Genomic DNA, 17,082 nt, shown 5'->3' on the forward strand with positions numbered 1-17,082 from the left:
GTGTAGGCAGGGGCCCTTTCCCCAGACACTCGAGCCATTGTCTCTTCCAGACCGAGGTCACAGCAGCACTTGCAGTGTAGGTCCTCTCCTGTCGAAGATCAGGTATCAAGTGATTGAACAGATAGAAAATGGGCGCGGACCGTCACCGCCGGTGTACATCGTCATTGGCTCCTGGGACCCATAGGGTTCAATGTTAACCAATGCAGCATTGCGCCGCGGTCTTCGACTGCCTACCCCGACGGTGTACAACACCAGCGCAGTTACCTCACATCCCATTGTCCCACTTTAGAGGTCAGGCAGCCGCCATTTCAGGGGCCCACATGGCTTCATTTTTAACTGCGTCACACACACCTAGGCCTAGACTCAACACACATACAGGCCACTTTCGGATTATGTTTCGTGTTCTGTGTAAGCTGTGGGTATGTACCTCTGAGTTGGTTGACTCTGTGCTCGCTGTTGTCCTTCATAGGCACCATCCGCTGGGACATGTGAGGAGACGGCGGCATCCTCCGGTGTACAGACCGCTGGTGGACCTGTCGACAATGGAGGAGCGACATGTGATCATCACATACAGGCTTGACCGTGCCACAATCCAGGAACTGTGTACCCAGCTGGAGCCAGACCTGATGTCAGCTATCCGCCATCCCAAAGGAATCCCCCCCCTCATGTGCAGGTGCTGTCAGTACTCCATTTCCTAGCAAGTGGGTCATTTCAAACAACAGTGCCCATAGCATCAGGGATGTCCCAGCCTATGTTTTCCAACCTGTTGTCCAGAGTGTTGTCTGCCCTGCTGAAACACATGCGGAGCTACATCGTTTTCCCTCAGGTGGAGGATTTGCCTACAGTGAAAGGTGATTTCTATGCCCTGGGACATTTTCCCAACGTCATAGGTGCCATTGATGGGACACATGTGGCTTGGAGTGAACAGGTGTACAGAAACCGGAAGAGTTATCATTTGATGAATGTGCAGATGGTATGTTTGGCAGACCAGTACATCTCCCATGTTAATGCCAAGTTCCCTGGCTCAGTGCATGACGCCTACATCCTGCGGAATAGCAGCATCCCTTATGTGATGGGTAAACTCCAGAGGCACCGTGTGTGGCTATTAGGTGAGCACCTGGAAGCAAGACAGTGGGAATGGTTGTCTGGGGTTATCCCTACAGGTTAGTGTGTGTCTAACAGTTTTCCCTCGCCATTTGCAGGTGACTCTGGTTACCCCAACTTGTCATGGCTACTGACCCCAGTGAGGAATCCCAGGACAAGGGCAGAGGAACGCTACAATGAGGCCCATGGGCAAACTTGGCGATAATTGAGCGGACCTTCGACCTCCTGAAGGCCAGGTTCAGGTGCCTCCATATGACAGGTGGATCCCTATTCTGCTCACCAAAGAAGGTGTGCCAGATCATCGTTGCCTGCTGTATGCTTCACAACTTAGCTTTGCGATGACAGGTGCCTTTTCTGCAGGAGGATGGTCCAGATGGCAGTGTTGTTGCAGCTGTGGAGGCTGTGGACAGTGAAGAAGAGGAAGCAGAAGAAGAGGACATCGACAACAGGGACTTGGTGATCCTGCAATATTTCCAGTGAGACACAGGTAAGAATACAAACCTGCCTACTACATGTACTTTAACAATACTACTTCTCTACTGTCTGTCGTTTTCACCCAGTGTATGGTCACTGAGTTGTCACTTTCCCTTATGATTTCACAGATGTGGGTCCCACTCTGTGACATCTGCTTTGATTCTTCATGGACTAGAGCTGTGTGACATAGGTATGTTGACATTACAATTGAAAGAGCTCTTTGCCACAGTATTTGCTAATACACTATTTTGAAATCACAGACTGACTCCAGATTGTTTTGTGCTTCAAGGGTGTTTATTTAAGTGCTCAATATTGGAGGGGGTTGCAAAATGGTGAGGGGTGATGGTGGAGGTATGTTCATGGCAGAGTCCAGTCTATTAGTCTCACAGGAGCATTGTCGAAATGGGCATAGGAAGTTGAGCTGGGGCAGTTTAAGGATGGACAGGGTGACAAAGTGGGACAGAAGGATGACATTCAAGGTGGTCTAATTTCTTGGTGGGGGTCTTGGCAGCGTTCTCTGTCTTTGCCCTGGATCTCAGGGACCGTTTGTGGGGTGGTTCTCCCTCTGCAGGGGGTCGGGTGCTGGTGTGGTGGTCCTGTGGCGGTGCCTCCTGTCCACTAGCGCCGGCGGTCAGGCTAGTGTCAGAGGCCCCTTGTTGTGCCACAGTGTCCCTCCTGGTGTTGAGTACTTCCTTCAGCACCCCTACGATGGTGCCCAGGGTGGAATTGATGGCTCTGAGTTCCTCCCTGAAGCCCAAATACTGTTCCTCCTGCAGGCGCTGGGTCTCCTGAAACTTGACCAGTACCGTTGTCATCGTCTCCTGGGAGTGGTGGTAGGCTCCCATGATGTTGGAGAGGGCCTCGTGGAGAGTGGGTTCCCTCGGCCTGTCCTCCCCCTGTCGCACAGCAGCCATCCCAGTTCCCCTGTGTTCCTGGGCCTCCGTCCCCCGGACCGTGTGCCCACTGCCCCCAGGTCCCTGTTGTTGTTGGGGTGGTGGGTTAGCCTGGGTTTCCTGTAGGGGTGGACACACTGCTGATTGACGTGTCCTGGGGACAGAGGTATGTGCCCGCTTGGTGGTTGCTGTGCTGGTGTTTCTAGAGGGGGAAGCTCTGTAGTGGCCTGTGACTGTGTGATGGGAACCGACTGTCCCAAGGTCCCCGATGGGCCGGGCTGGTCATATAGATCCAGTTTGACAGAGCTGCTGTCATCACTGTGGGCCTCTTCTGTTGGTGGTGTGGACATGTGTGGACCCTCCTGTCCGGTGACGTTGGGTAGGGGTCCTGCAGGGGTATAAAAGGATGTTTATTACATCTGTGTGTGCCATGGTGTGCAATGGGTGGGTGACGGTTTACCCCAGTGCTTGCATTCCTGTGTGGGACCTTGTGTGGTGATGGTTTAGGGGGGTGTATGGGTTTGTGCAGTGGGCATGCTTTGGTGTTGGGTGTCCATGCTTTGGTGTTGCATGCAGGGCTTGGTGTTAGGATGTGTGGTTTGTGATGTTGGGACATTTGTGAGGAGTTGGAGTGATGGGGGTGAGGGTGGGGTTATGTGCTGGCATGCAGGTAGGGTGGGGGATGTAATAGTTAAGATTTGACTTACCAGAGTCCATTCCGCCATCTACTCCTGCGAGGCCCTCAGGATGCAGAATCGCCAAGACCTGCTCCTCCCATGTTGTTAGTTGTGGGGGAGGAGGTGGGGGTCCGCCGCCAGTCCGCGGAACCGCAAACTGGTGTCTTGAGACCACGGAACGCACCTTCCCCCGTAGGTCGTTCCACCTCTTCCTAATGTCTTCCCGGTTTCTTGGGTGCTGTCCCACTGCATTGACCCTGTCCACTATTCTTCGCCATAGCTCCATCTTCCTTGCAATGGAGGTGTGCTGCACCTGTGATCCGAATAGCTGTGGCTCTACCCGGACGATTTCCTCCACCATGACCCTGAGCTCATCCTCCGAGAACCTGGGGTGTCTTTGCCGTGCCATGGGGTGGTGTGGGTGATGTGTGGGGTGGTGTGTGTGTGTGGTGATAAGTGTGCTGATATGTAGTGGGGTGTTGTGTGAGGTGCGTGGAAGTTATGTGGGTAATGGTGTGCTGTGCCTGTGGATGCTAGTATTGTTGATGGTGGTGTCTCTCTCTGTGCTTCTTTCTCAATTGTGGTCGTAGGGGTTTGTGGATGATGTGGGTGTGTGATTTATATTGTATTGGGTGTGTGGGTGTGGTGTGTGTAGGTGTATCAGGTGTGTGTATTTTGAATTGTCCAATGTGGTAGTGTTTTGTAAGAGTGTGTGTATTTTGAGCGCAGCTGTGTGTACCGCCAATGGAATACTGCGGTTGAAAGACCGCCGCGTGGATTCGTGTGTCGTGATACTATGGGTGTATTTCTGTTGGCGTGACGGTGGATGTTTTGTTTTCGCCAGTTTATCACTGACCTTTGGTGTGGCGGACTTCTGTGTGTGTCTGAATTTTGACGGATTCCGTGCTGTGGGTCATAATAGCTGTGGTGGAATTCTGCGGCGGTGTGTTGGCAGTCTTCTGGACGGCGGTAAGCGTTTTTTACCGCCAATGTTGTAATGACCGCCAATGTCTATTTTGAGTGAGTGATGGCTCGAGAGACATGAATTTAGCAGCCATCTGAACCTAATGTATGGGTTTGCAGAGGGTTGTATATACTCAAAACACTTTATTTGCTTTTCCCTAGCATGAACAAAATTAGCACTGTCTCACAGAAAATTTGGCAGGAGTGGAACTCAGACGATGGCTCTGCCTGCCTCTGCCATAGGTCGGAACAGTAAAATGTGAACACATACAAAAATGGAGCAATAGTTGAAAATAAACATACGGGGAAGTGAAAAGTAACAAAAGGTGATTATAAAGTTGAGAAAATGGGAACATGGGTCAGAATGGGGTGGATGGAAATGGACGGGGCCTACTTGCAGGAAATGCAAGGATAACTAGGCTGGAGCAGATTGGAGTAAAACAAAATGGTTGTGTGCTGCTTGTTCAAAGCGAAATGCCATTTGTGCTATTTTTTTTACCGGAATTGCACCTCAGGCATCATTTTCTTGACGTGAGGCACAGGAGATTCATTTTGCATAATCTCCCAGTAATTTCAGGTAATTGCGCTAAAGAACTTACACACATTTTCACATGCCCTCGTCAAGCTCATCACATGGGGGTTCCTGTTGAAAAAGGAGGAGTGTCCTTTTTTTTTTTTTTTTTTTTTTTGCCAGAGAGTGCGTAGCTAAAGTGTCCCATGGAAAAGCAGTCACAACAATATCCTCCTCTGCAACAAGCTCAAATTCCTGCTCTGCTCCTACTTCAGGAAGATCAGGTGTTGCAAAATGTGTTTCCTGTTGTTGACTCTCCTGTGAAGATTACATTTGTTGTTGGGACAATTCTGTTTTAGACTCACTGCTCTGAGTAACTGCAGCCACTGCAGTATTGAGAGACATGGGCTCTAGTTTTGGTGGTGGTGCCATTAATCCATGGGTGATCCTCTTCTCAGGCTCTTTCTTTCTAGAAGAGGGTGCAGCACGCATGTTGTATTTCTGGAAAAATGTAGGGAAGTGCGTGGTGCCAGTGGTGGTGCTGGTTTCCTACCTATTAGTTGGTATATTTGTATATTCTGCCTTACAGGGATTTTTCTTTCATTTCAATACCACATTTCCTTCCACATCATGTCTATTGTGATTTCTACTCTTTTCTTTGTGGTGATATATAAAATCACTATATTTTCTTTGATTTTCAAGGTAATCTACAAAAACAAAAATGAGGGACCTTTTTATGTAGTAAACTGATAAGTATGTACAAGTTTCATTAAAAATAAAAAAAACATTGGGTACATCAAAAATGAGATTAAAAAGAATTCCCTGTAGAATAAATAAACAAGATGGATGGGAAGAAATAATTTGAAAAGTCAACTCCACCATTAAAATAATGAATCAGTAAGTGTGATGATATTGCATGGATAGTTATAGTGGGTTGTTGGCACTCAAAATAGATTACAACATTTTTAAATTGGAGGAATAATTTTTTTTTACAGAATATAGCTTTCGGAGATAAAAATTGTAGCCATTGTTAAGCCATAGTATCATAAGATATGGGTTATAACTAGGACTCAGAATGACGCCACCCGATGGAATCGACGCAGCGCCTGCTGTGCGAAAGAAAATTCCACACATCGCCTACCGGAATGGACGCAGCCGCAGTGACTTTGCTCCGCAAGCCCAGGATTCCATGCATCGTCCCCGGGACGTCTTTAAACCCCGCAACCCGAAGAGGATCCAAGTCCGCGCACCGGAAATCAACGTAACGTCTTCCCCGCGTGGAAAATAACGACACAAGTCTGTGTGCAAAGGGGCGAAACCGACGCACACTCACCGTTTTCCACGCATGTCCTCCTCTGCGGTCCCTTGCAAAGATTTTTCAATGCAAACCAGGTACTTTGCCCTGCAAGAGACACTTGTTGTTTCTAGGAGAACTTAAAACACTTTTTATTGCTTATACAGTAATCTTTGAACTCTAAAGACACTTCACATCACTTTAAGTAATATTCCTACATTTGCTTATTTTAACTTTAATCATTTTAACCTGCATTTATTCAGATAAATATTATATATTTTTCTAAACACTGTGTGGTGTATTTTTGTGGTGCTATATTGTGTTATTGTATGATGCAGCGCCTGCCATGCGATAGAAAATTCCATGCATCGCCTACCGGAATCGACGCAGCCACTGTGACTGCGCTCCGCAAGCCCAAGATTCCACGCATCTTCCCCGGGACATCTGAAAACCCCGCAACCTGAAGAGGATCCAAGTCCGCGTGGCAGAAATCGACGCAACATCTTCCCCCGCATGGAAATTAACAATGCAAGTCCGTGTGTGAAGGGGATGAAACTGGCGCACACTCACTGTTTTCCACGCATCTCCTACTCTGCGGTCCCTTGCGAGGATTTTTCAGCGCAAACCAGGTACTTTACCCTGCAAGAGACACTTGTTTCTAGGAGAATTTAAGACACTTTTTTTTGCTTTTACAGTAATCTTTGAACTCTAAAGACACTTGACATCACTTTCAGTAACATCCCTACATTTGCTTATTTTAACTTTAATCGTTTTGACCTGCATTTATTCAGATAAATAGTATATATTTTTCTAAACACTGTGTGGGGTATTTTTGTGGTGTTATATTGTGTTATTGTATGATTTATTGCACAAATACTTTACACATTGCCTTCTAAGTTAAGCCCGACTGCTCAGTGCCAAGCTACCAGAGGGTGGGCACAGGATAATTTGGATTGTGTGTGATTTACCCTGACTAGAGTGAGGGTCCTTACTTGGACAGGGGGTAACCTGACTGCCAACCAAAGACCCCATTTCTAACACACGTTTATTTTGTTTGCAGGGGAAAAAGAGGTGCTGCTCGTAGTGTTTTTTTCACATTTAAACAGACAATGCAAACTTGATTGTTAGTGAGAAATTATTTATATCAGCATACATGAAGATGCTTGATCTTTTCAGAAAACTTTAAAATAGAAGTTCATGTATTTCAAAAGCCTTTGCAGACCCTGAGGATCTTTCTAATTTGTTCATTGAATAAAGGCAACTGAAAACCTGCAATTGCAGATGATGCTGGCAGGGTCATGAGATGAAAGCAAAATTATACAGTGTTTGCTATTCCTACTTCTGAGAAAGCCAGCGTGCCATATTAATGATCTTTCTTTGCAGAATATTGTGAATTGCACAACTGTGCAATTGTTTAACTCTTCTTCACCAACATTCATGATGTCAATGTTTTAGTTTTCAAAAAAGCTACACATTGTGTAAAGCATACATATTGTCACTGAACAGAACAGGATCACACCAGATAAACTTATATAAATATACATTGTAGCAAGCATTCCATACAAAAGCAAATATTACTGCTCACTTTGGAAAAATCCTTTCATTTACATGTATTGCAAACACATCAGAGTAAAGAAAAACGTTCTGTGAAGTGGTTGAAGTAGCTGTGCCACTCCATAACAGTGGAAACAGATGTTTCTATTACCTCAATTGTACTTGTTGCATCTACCTGGTTAAAGATGAAAAGCCAATTCTGCCAGACTTAATTTACTCTGAATCTGTCAGTTACATAACGACCTAATGAGCAAGTGCTTAGCTTACTCGTCCACTGATCAAGATCTATGATAATCTGGAATGAGAGCCCACTCTGCTTAGAAACCATCCTTGGGCTTCAGGAGACAGATCTGACACTTGGCAGGTTTGACTGCACATTTTATTTGTTTTATAAAAAAAATGAGTAACATTGTTTTATATGGGGTGACATAGCTGTCACAAAAACCTTAACATGCATATAAAATCAGCATCCTTTTTGTTTCTTTAGAATGAGAATTATATGCTTATCAGTTGTAAATACTTAATTTAGACAGACCTTGCTCTCACCATCCATGCTGCTGTGAATGGTTGAGAACAGTGACACTTGCCCCCAGCCCATCCGGCCTCCCTGAAACAATGACCCATGTTTAAAAGAAAATGACGGAGCGCAACGCTGCACCAAAATTGGCAGCGCCGCGCTCCATCATTTCAACAACGCAGGAATGTGCCATATTTAATTAAATACAGTGCACACCTGTGTTGTCCCCTGCACTGGCTCTAAATTAAGCTGCCTGCACCAACGCAGGCATCCTTGCAGCATCGTGCAAGGATGTCTGCATTGAGGGGTTTGATTGTTTCTGTGGGAAGGTGTCCCTTCCTGCACATGAACAAACACTAAAGGCGATTTGGCACTTGTGTATGCTGCAGAATGCAGCACACACAGAAGTGCCAAAGAGTCATTTTGAAATGATTGTTTATGTGCAGGAAGGGACGCCTTCCTGCACATAAACAATAATTTCGGGTATTTTGCTCTTTCTATGAGTACTGCAGAATGCAGCACACCTAGAAAAAGCAAAAAAAAGGAGGAATAAAAGTATTCCTCCTCGTTGTTCTTTGCTAATGCCACCCCTGGGGAGGTGTTAGATTGTGGCACTGCCTCTGGTTAATGTAAATCTGAGGCAGCGTCAAAATGCAATGGGTGTTGCTGTTGCACGCCCACAGCAACACCCATTACACGCCCCTTCCATGCAAAGGGCTGCATGTGAAGAGGTTGTATTTACAGGCTGGCGTTAAGCCATCAAAAGTGGCTTAACGCTACCTTCTAAATACGGTGCAGGGCATAGTGTTGTTTTGTGGAATGTAAGATGGGTTCAGACTGTCTCCAGGCGACGAGATTCTGGAATACAGGGTCGTGGAGAAGGAAGGCGGTTGGTGGCAGAGGCAGCCAGAACGGGGTCATTGTAAATAAATACCTATTTTGGACGGCGAACGAGTCTTACCGTGTACTTTTGTGAACCCAAAAGTGGCGACGAGGATGGCTGTGTAACAACCCTGGACCGGTGGAGGCAGCGTTGATGATGACGACGTGAGAGCGTGGACGGAAGCACGGAAAAAAGAGGAACCAGGAAGTAAGCTTAAAATGGTGAATCTGCGGACGAACCAGAAGTGTGGAATCTATTTATGGTGACTTTCTTTACTTTCTTTACGTTGCGCATTTGTAGTTCGCATATGCGAACACACTGTCACCTCCGGCACACGCGACAGGAACTAAAACGTGCGGTTGCTTAGCAACGCACGTGTAACAAGTGTAAATAGCCGATACACGTGTTTGCTTAGCAACGCGTGTGCGGCAACGACAAATAAAAAAAAAGAAGGAAGAAGGAAAGAAAGTGGCATTATTTAAACGGATTCATCGGATTATGCCAAGAATAAATAGTTATTGAAATGCAATAGATTTAAACACTATAATAGTGTTATAGATTATTACAAATTAAACAAAACAGGAAACACATAGAATTGAAGTATAAATATTCACAAAAAAGAAAAAGAAGAACAATGGCAACACAAGCCATATTTCCACCACCAGCATTTTTAGAACTACCAGGAGAACCCTGCATGACCTGGGAGGACTGGAAAGAGGCCTTTGTCACATATTTGGAAGCTATTTGTGGAGAAATGTATGTGGAAAAGAGGAAGCTAGCGATTCCTAAGCATTGCCTAGGGGTAGAAGGTAGGAAAGTATTAAAAACATTACCATGACAAAGTACACAAGGAGGAGACTCGGACAAAGAAGAAGATGTTTATGAAAGTGCTATGACGGCATTGGAAGAAAATTATGGAAAAAAAAAATATATAGGAGTGGAACGACATAGATTTTTTTTTGTTCACTCAGAAGTCAAGTGAAACAATAGATCAGTATGTAAATAGTTTACCGAGATTGGCCATTTCTTGTAAATTCAGAGATTTAAAGGATGAGATCATACGGGATCAGTTCATAAATAGATTGAAAGACACAAAAATTCAAGAGAAGTTGTTAAGTTTAAAGAATCCCACCTTAGATAGAACAGTGGAAGTCGCAAGACATATGGAAAGTACGACGCAATATGTTAAAGAACTCAATACACAGAAGGATAAAAAAGAACAAAGTATGGTGGGAGAGGTGGAGTACCATAAAAAAAGAGTACAAATAAGTTTGATGAAGGTTATGGAAAATGAAAAGAATGTTTTAGATGTGGAAGCAATAAACATCTAGCAGAAGCAAAAGATTGCCCGGCCGTAAACACCAAATGTTTTAAATGCAGGAAAATTGGACATTTTGTGAGAGTGTGCAGGATGGTCAATGAGCGCAAATTCAAAAAGGCAATAAATACAGTGAGGAAAATTGGAGTCACGCAAAGTGGTACGAGCGAAGATGAAATAGAAGTGTTGACTGTGGAAAATGGAACCACGGTGGTGTGCACTCAGCAAGGGCATTGGACCAAGGAGTATAACCCACCAGAATGTGTTAATAAGGTAATTGGTAAACAAATACATATGTGGGCGGACTCATGTTCACCATTTACTCTAATTGATGAACATGAATGGAGAAATGTGAAAAACAACAAACTTAAATCTACCGATGTGTCACCAGAAGGGTACGGTGGAGGTAAAATTCCAGTTTTAGGTTATTTCGAGGCAACTTTGGGATTCAAAGACTGGAAAGCAAGAGCAAAAATATATGTTGTAAGACAAGGACGATCATTTCTAGGATTGAGAGAGCAAAGGGCGTTGAAGGTGATGTTGGATCCAAATCATCCAGAACAAGTGCTTTTAACAAAAGGAAATATGGAAGGAAAATGGGTGATGAAATTTCCTGAGGTGTTTAAGGACAAACTGGGTTGTCTCAAGGATTTTGAACACCAAATTATTTTGAAAAAAAATGCAGTACCGAAAGTACATAAGGCACAAGTGGTACCAATATCACTAAAAAATAAATTAAAGGAAGAACTTCAAAGGTTGTGTGAGGAGGGTATTATCGAACTGATAGAAGCGTCCGAATGGCTAAGTCTAATAGTAATAGCAAGGAAACCTGATGGTAGGATCCACATGTGCGTGGACTAGAGAGTTCTCAATGACAATATTTTAATTGATTGGTTTTCATTGCCAAGAATAAATGAGATGTTGGCCAGCGTGAGAGGAGGGAAATATTTCACGACGCTGGATCTATCGACTGCGTATCACCAGGTGTGTTTGATCGAAGAATCACAACACTTGACATCTTTCTTCACAACCGAGGGAGCATTCTAATTTGTGAGGATGCCTTTTGGCCTGGCATCTGCCTCTGCAGTATTCCAAAGAGTGATGCAAGGAATACTGAATAATGTGCAGAACACATTGGTATTCCAGGATGATGTGTTGGTATGGGGAGAGAATGAACAAGTACATGATAAAGTACTGACAGAGGTATTAACGAAGTTACAGGAAGCAGGACTTACTATAAGTAGGAACAAGTGCAAATTTGGCGTGGAAGAAGTGGAATATCTAGGACACACGTTGAATCATCAAGGCGGAAAACCTAGGCAGAAGTTGATGGCGGCTATAGCAAAAGCTCCGGCACCACAAAATAAGGAGCAGCTGAGATCATTCTTGGGTCTAGCTGAATATTATACAAAGTTTGTAGAGCATTTTGCGGAAAAGGTACAGGTGTTAAGAAACTTGTTGAAGAAGGGATGCCATTTTAAGTGGTCCAGGGAGTGTCAGGTAGCATTTGATGTAATTAAAGCAGCCACAGTTCAAGCCATCATACTTAAACCATTTGATCCAGAGGATGAGACGATAATCGTAGCGGATGCTTATGGTTTGGGAGCGGCGCTGTTGCAAAGACATGAAGGAAAAGAAAGAGTTGTGGCATTTGCGTCACGAACATTGAAAGGAGCCGAGCCAACATATTCAACGGTGGAAAAAGAGGCATTGGTGTGCTGGTGGAGTGTACAGCATTTCCCAACATATGTGTGGGGCACGGAATTTGAATTAAGAACTGATCACAAACCATTAATAGACATGTTCACTACCAAGGGGGCTGGAAAAGCAACCCCAAGATTGGCAAAGTGGATGTATAGATTACAGGAATATACAATTAAGATGAAATATGTTCCGGGCATAAAAAATATTAACGCAGATTGTATGTCAAGACTACCTGTGGATGAAGAGGATGAAATTGTTGAAGACGAATGGGTGGTGGCAGACATCTAAGAAACTTGGAGGGCTATAAGTCAAGAAGAATGGGTAACTGCGGTTTGGGAGGATGTATTGCTAAGCAAGATTGTAGAAGCACTACCGATGATGGGAGAAAGGCAAAGAAAACATATAGATGTTGATATGAATGAATTTAAGCAGGAATGGGAAGAGTTGTCAGTTGTGGAGGGAGTGCTGAGGAGAGAAGACAGATTGGTGGTACCGGAAAGTTTGAGAGAAAGAGTGTTAGTGTTGATGCATGAAGGGCATGGGGGCATGTCTGTTATGAAAAGAAAGGTTCGTGCAGAATATTAGTGGCCGGGTATGGACAAATACGTGGAAAGATATGTAAGGAATTGCATTGCGTGCACATGCAGTGACAAGTAGCATGTGTTGTTGGAAACAAAGATCTGTTCGCAAAGAATACCGGAGAGAGCATGGGAACGAGTTGCTATTGATATCTATGGGCCGTTTTAATGTTTGGGTTGTCAGGAGAGGTTTGCAATAGTTAAGATGGACTATTATTCTAAGTGGCCTGAGGTGGTATCTGTGAGGGAAGTGAAGGCAAGTAATGTAATTTCATTTTGTGAAGAAATATTTAGAAGGGAAGGTTGTCCACGCGAAATGGTCAGTGACAATGGACCACAGTTCACATCGGGTGAATTTATGAGAGATCGGGAATTGAACATTGTAGGACACCAGCATACCCGAGAGGTAATGACATGATCGAGAGATTTAATCGAGTGTTGGGAGAAAGTCTGCAGCTAGCGTTCTACAATAATGTCTCGTAGAAGTCTCAGATTAGGGATATGCTATGGAATTACAGAACAACACCTCATAGTGTGACAGGCGAGGCTCCATTTTTATTGTTGAAGGGGAGGAAACCATGCACAATGGCAGTACCGGCATGGATGGGAAGTCATAAAGAAATGGTGGTTAATCATGAACAGATCAGAAAAAGGATAAAGACGTATCAACAACAATATGTATCGAGACATAACAGTAAGATCATAAGGAAACAAAAAATTCATGAGAAGTGCGAATGGGTGAGAGTAATGGTAGGTGGTGCGACAAAAAAAGGGGAATCCAAGTTATCGGAGCCGAAGAGAGTGTTAGATGTAAAAGGAAACTGTGTTAAGCTGTCAGATGGTAACTGGTGGAATGCAAGAAGGATTGTGGGGTGTTCGGAAGTGGAAGTAAAAGTATGGTTACAAAGGAAGAAAAGTGTGAATGAGTTCATCCCATTGAAGGAAGTGAAAGGGTGTGGGATACAGATGGATGTGGATGACAGGGTAGTGGAAGATGGAGTACAGGTGGGGAAGGAGAGAAAGGTGTACAGGAGATCCAGTGTCAGAGTGAAGGAGCCGTCGAGATTACTTAAAGATTTTGTATGTGGATAGTAATATATGTAATTGATATTATAAGGACATGTATAACAAAGTTTTAGCTTTAGGTTTTAGATATGGAAAGCATGTTAGCATTAAGTTTAGCTATATGGTATTACTTAGGTTTAAGATAAAATTTAGTTAGTAAATGTTGTCAAATGTTTTACAGGATTGGGGATGTGTTGTATTGTGGAATGTAAGCTGGGTTCTGACTGTCTCCAGGCGACGAGATTCTGGAGATTCTGGAATGTGGGGTCGTGGAGAAGGAAGGCGGTTGGTGGCAGAGGCAGCCGGAACTGGGTCATTGTAAATAAATACCTATTTTGGACGGCGAATGAGTCTTACCGTGTACTTTTGTGAACCCAAAACATAGCACCACCAGAGCGGCACTAAAAGAGATGCTCTGGTGGTGCTAGGGGATCTTATATATGTCCCAATGTGCATTAATATAAGTTTTGAGTAGCTCACATCTACTTGTTACAAACCCTCCTCAATGACATTCAGAGGCAGCAGAAAGGCCAGAGGGCTGGGGCAGTAAGCATCCCAAAGTGACCATGCCAATTTAATTGCAGCAAAAACATGTCTTTCCTTACAGATCTAGATGCCCTGAAGCCAGTCCAAACCAAACTTGTCTTCACTCCACTTCAGGTCATGACTATTAGTTAAATGAGTGCCACATAAGAGAAAAGAAATGCAGATGGACCCCATTAGAAACATTCAAGCTTTAATTACTGTCTTTAACTTAATACCATAGGAAGAGGGAATACTTTTCAGTATTTTTCTGTTTCCATACATAAATACAGAGAAAGAAACAAATTGTTTTCAGTCTGTATTTATGTGTAAAAATCTGTATAAACTGAAAACCCAGAGCCCTAGTTATAATACTGAAAAACTATTTTTGTATTCCTGTTAGAGATTTGTTTTTTCAAAGAATATTTTGTCCTGAAGAAGGTGGGGTGAATCATTGAAGAATCCACCGAAACGCTGCACCAACACAATTTTAAAGAAGAATCATCATAATAGGATGGTTATACATAATTGTGCATTTATGATTGTATGACAAATTTTAATGAACATTTTTGAAAACTTTGAAGAAAGGGTTTTTTTTAATGTCATTTTTGTATATGATTTTAAAAGATTAGTTCAAGAGAGTTGGAGCATATGTCTAAGGGGATTGTATAAATATGTGGATATTTATTGTAATGAATTTATGAATATATAAATAAAAATCAAAAATCAGAAAAAAGAGGAAAAGGGCCTAAGAGGTGTGATTATTATTATTGAAGACAGCCTTAAATACATTGATTTTGATTATACTATGTGTTAGATATGATAGAGGAGTGCCAGTAAGACACATTTTCAGGTAATATATTGAATCTTCCATAAAGGGAGTTTTTTTGTGTTTGATCAAACATGTGCAGGCAATAAAGCTGAAGAAAAAAAGTCAATGTAATAAAAATCATCTCCCCTCATCGCAAATGCTTCACAGTAGTGCACCCATACATAAACTAACTTTATTTGCTAAAATTACATAGGAATAGCTAAGTTGATGTTCCTCCAGGGCCCTGGCACCCATATGGGAAACAGGCAGAAATCATAAAAGTAATGAAATAATTTGTGATGTCTCTCCAGGTGCCATAGCGATGCATGAGAGGAGGCAGGGAGAGGCAGGCAAAAATTATATTATTAAATTATTTGAATAATACCCAATGTTGCTCCAGGGCCGATGGATTTATATGAAAGGCAGGCAAAATCAAAACAAATAATGAAATCATAGGTGAAGTCCCTCCAGAGCCCAAGGGGACCCTAAGGGATGGAGAAGGAGAAAGGTAAAAATGTAATACATTAATTGAGTAATGGGTGGTGTACCTCCAGTTCAGATGAAAATCTTATAGGAAATCGTGGGGAGCGGCAGACAAAAATCAAATGAGCTTGTCAGATAATAGCTGGTGTCCTCCCAGGGCCCGTAGGACCCCTATGGGAGGTAGGAGGAGGTAGGCACAAATCGAATAACTTAAATAAATAATTTCTGGTGTACCTCCAAGGGCCATGGGACCCCCTTTGAGATTAGAGGCCATCTTTTTGTGCAGTTAGTGTGTCTTTCAATCATATTTTTTCTTTTAAAAAAGCCACTTTTCTAGTAACATTTATGGAAGAAGCACATGTCATTTTTGTTCATTTTTTTGCTTTCTCCCGATGTATTTATTTGTGTTTGTGTCTTTTTCGTAGTAGTCTCTACTACTTAGTTGTTGTTTTAGATTAGTTTATTTGATTTTGCCTGCCTCCCATGTACTATGGCATAATGATGCAATCTTGGTAATTATGTGAACATTTTGTTATTTGAAATTACCAAAATTATAAAAGTTATGCTATATAATTAAAATATTCCCAAGCTGAATAATAATAATACTGATAACTATTCCTAATAATAATAATAATAATATAATCATCATCATAAAATCTCCATTCTTGCTTCAAGAGTATTCTCTTGTCTGCAACAGGTGAACTCTCTTGTAGGTCATAACCAAGACGCCATAACATTATGGACAATGTATCTCTCTAGAAATTGAAGAGATAATAATAAAAAACATCTCCTCAATGGTGACCCAATAACATGAGAGAGGAAAGGAGTCGCTCAGTTGAATGTATGTGGTGAATGTCTGTGGTGTCAAAACTATTAAATACAAACCTGACCAAGCCTTGGGAAGAGCAAACAAATATAAAATCCTATGTTTTGAAGCAAAGCTCACATTTCTGGATCACAAATAGACTTAAACAAAACACGGTTCCAAAACGCCTGCACATTCTAAGTGATAACAACTCCAAAAAAAGCTGCAAACAATTTCCTGAAATCTACCAAACTGAAATTAAGAAAGGCTGGAGTCTAATTATCCACTGAGTCTGGAGAGCAAAGACACTACTCACAAGTTACTAATTTATGCCACAGCTAATCGCACACCATCCTTCCCTTTTAATGACCAGATCCCATCCAAATTTATAAAAGTTATCTCTTGGTTTGGGAAGGTTCCTGGCTGTCTTAAAATGGGACTGTTTATTCAATTTCTTAACAAAACAACTGCTCATAAAGAAAAATGAATATTGTCTCAAGACTTCCCATTTCATGGAAAACTATGGAGAGCTGCAGAGTGTCTCAACATAAAAATTCAATTGAAAAGTACAACTGCATGGATGATCTTCAGCCCATAGTTAGATGTAGGTGAAGTCCATAAACCAGCATTCTTCAAGCTGTCAACACTGCATTCACAACCCGCGCAACAGTAATTCTTACTAACCTACCCTCCTACACACATCAGAGGTGTTTTATATGTTTAAACCCAGGACACTACTTAACCTCTGAAAACTGAGAAATGGAATAAAAAACGTCTTTAGCACATTTCACCACACTCTGAAAATGTGGAAGGTAAAAAAAATTCTACTGTCCTATTTTGCTGTTTGTTTAAGCCCTCGCACTCTCACGTCTAGATGGTAGACACATCCTGCTCCATGGCCTCCCAGATTCCACACTGGCACCCTT

This window comes from Pleurodeles waltl, chromosome 12, assembly GCF_031143425.1.
Source record: "Pleurodeles waltl isolate 20211129_DDA chromosome 12, aPleWal1.hap1.20221129, whole genome shotgun sequence".
Lineage (NCBI taxonomy): Eukaryota > Metazoa > Chordata > Amphibia > Caudata > Salamandridae > Pleurodeles > Pleurodeles waltl.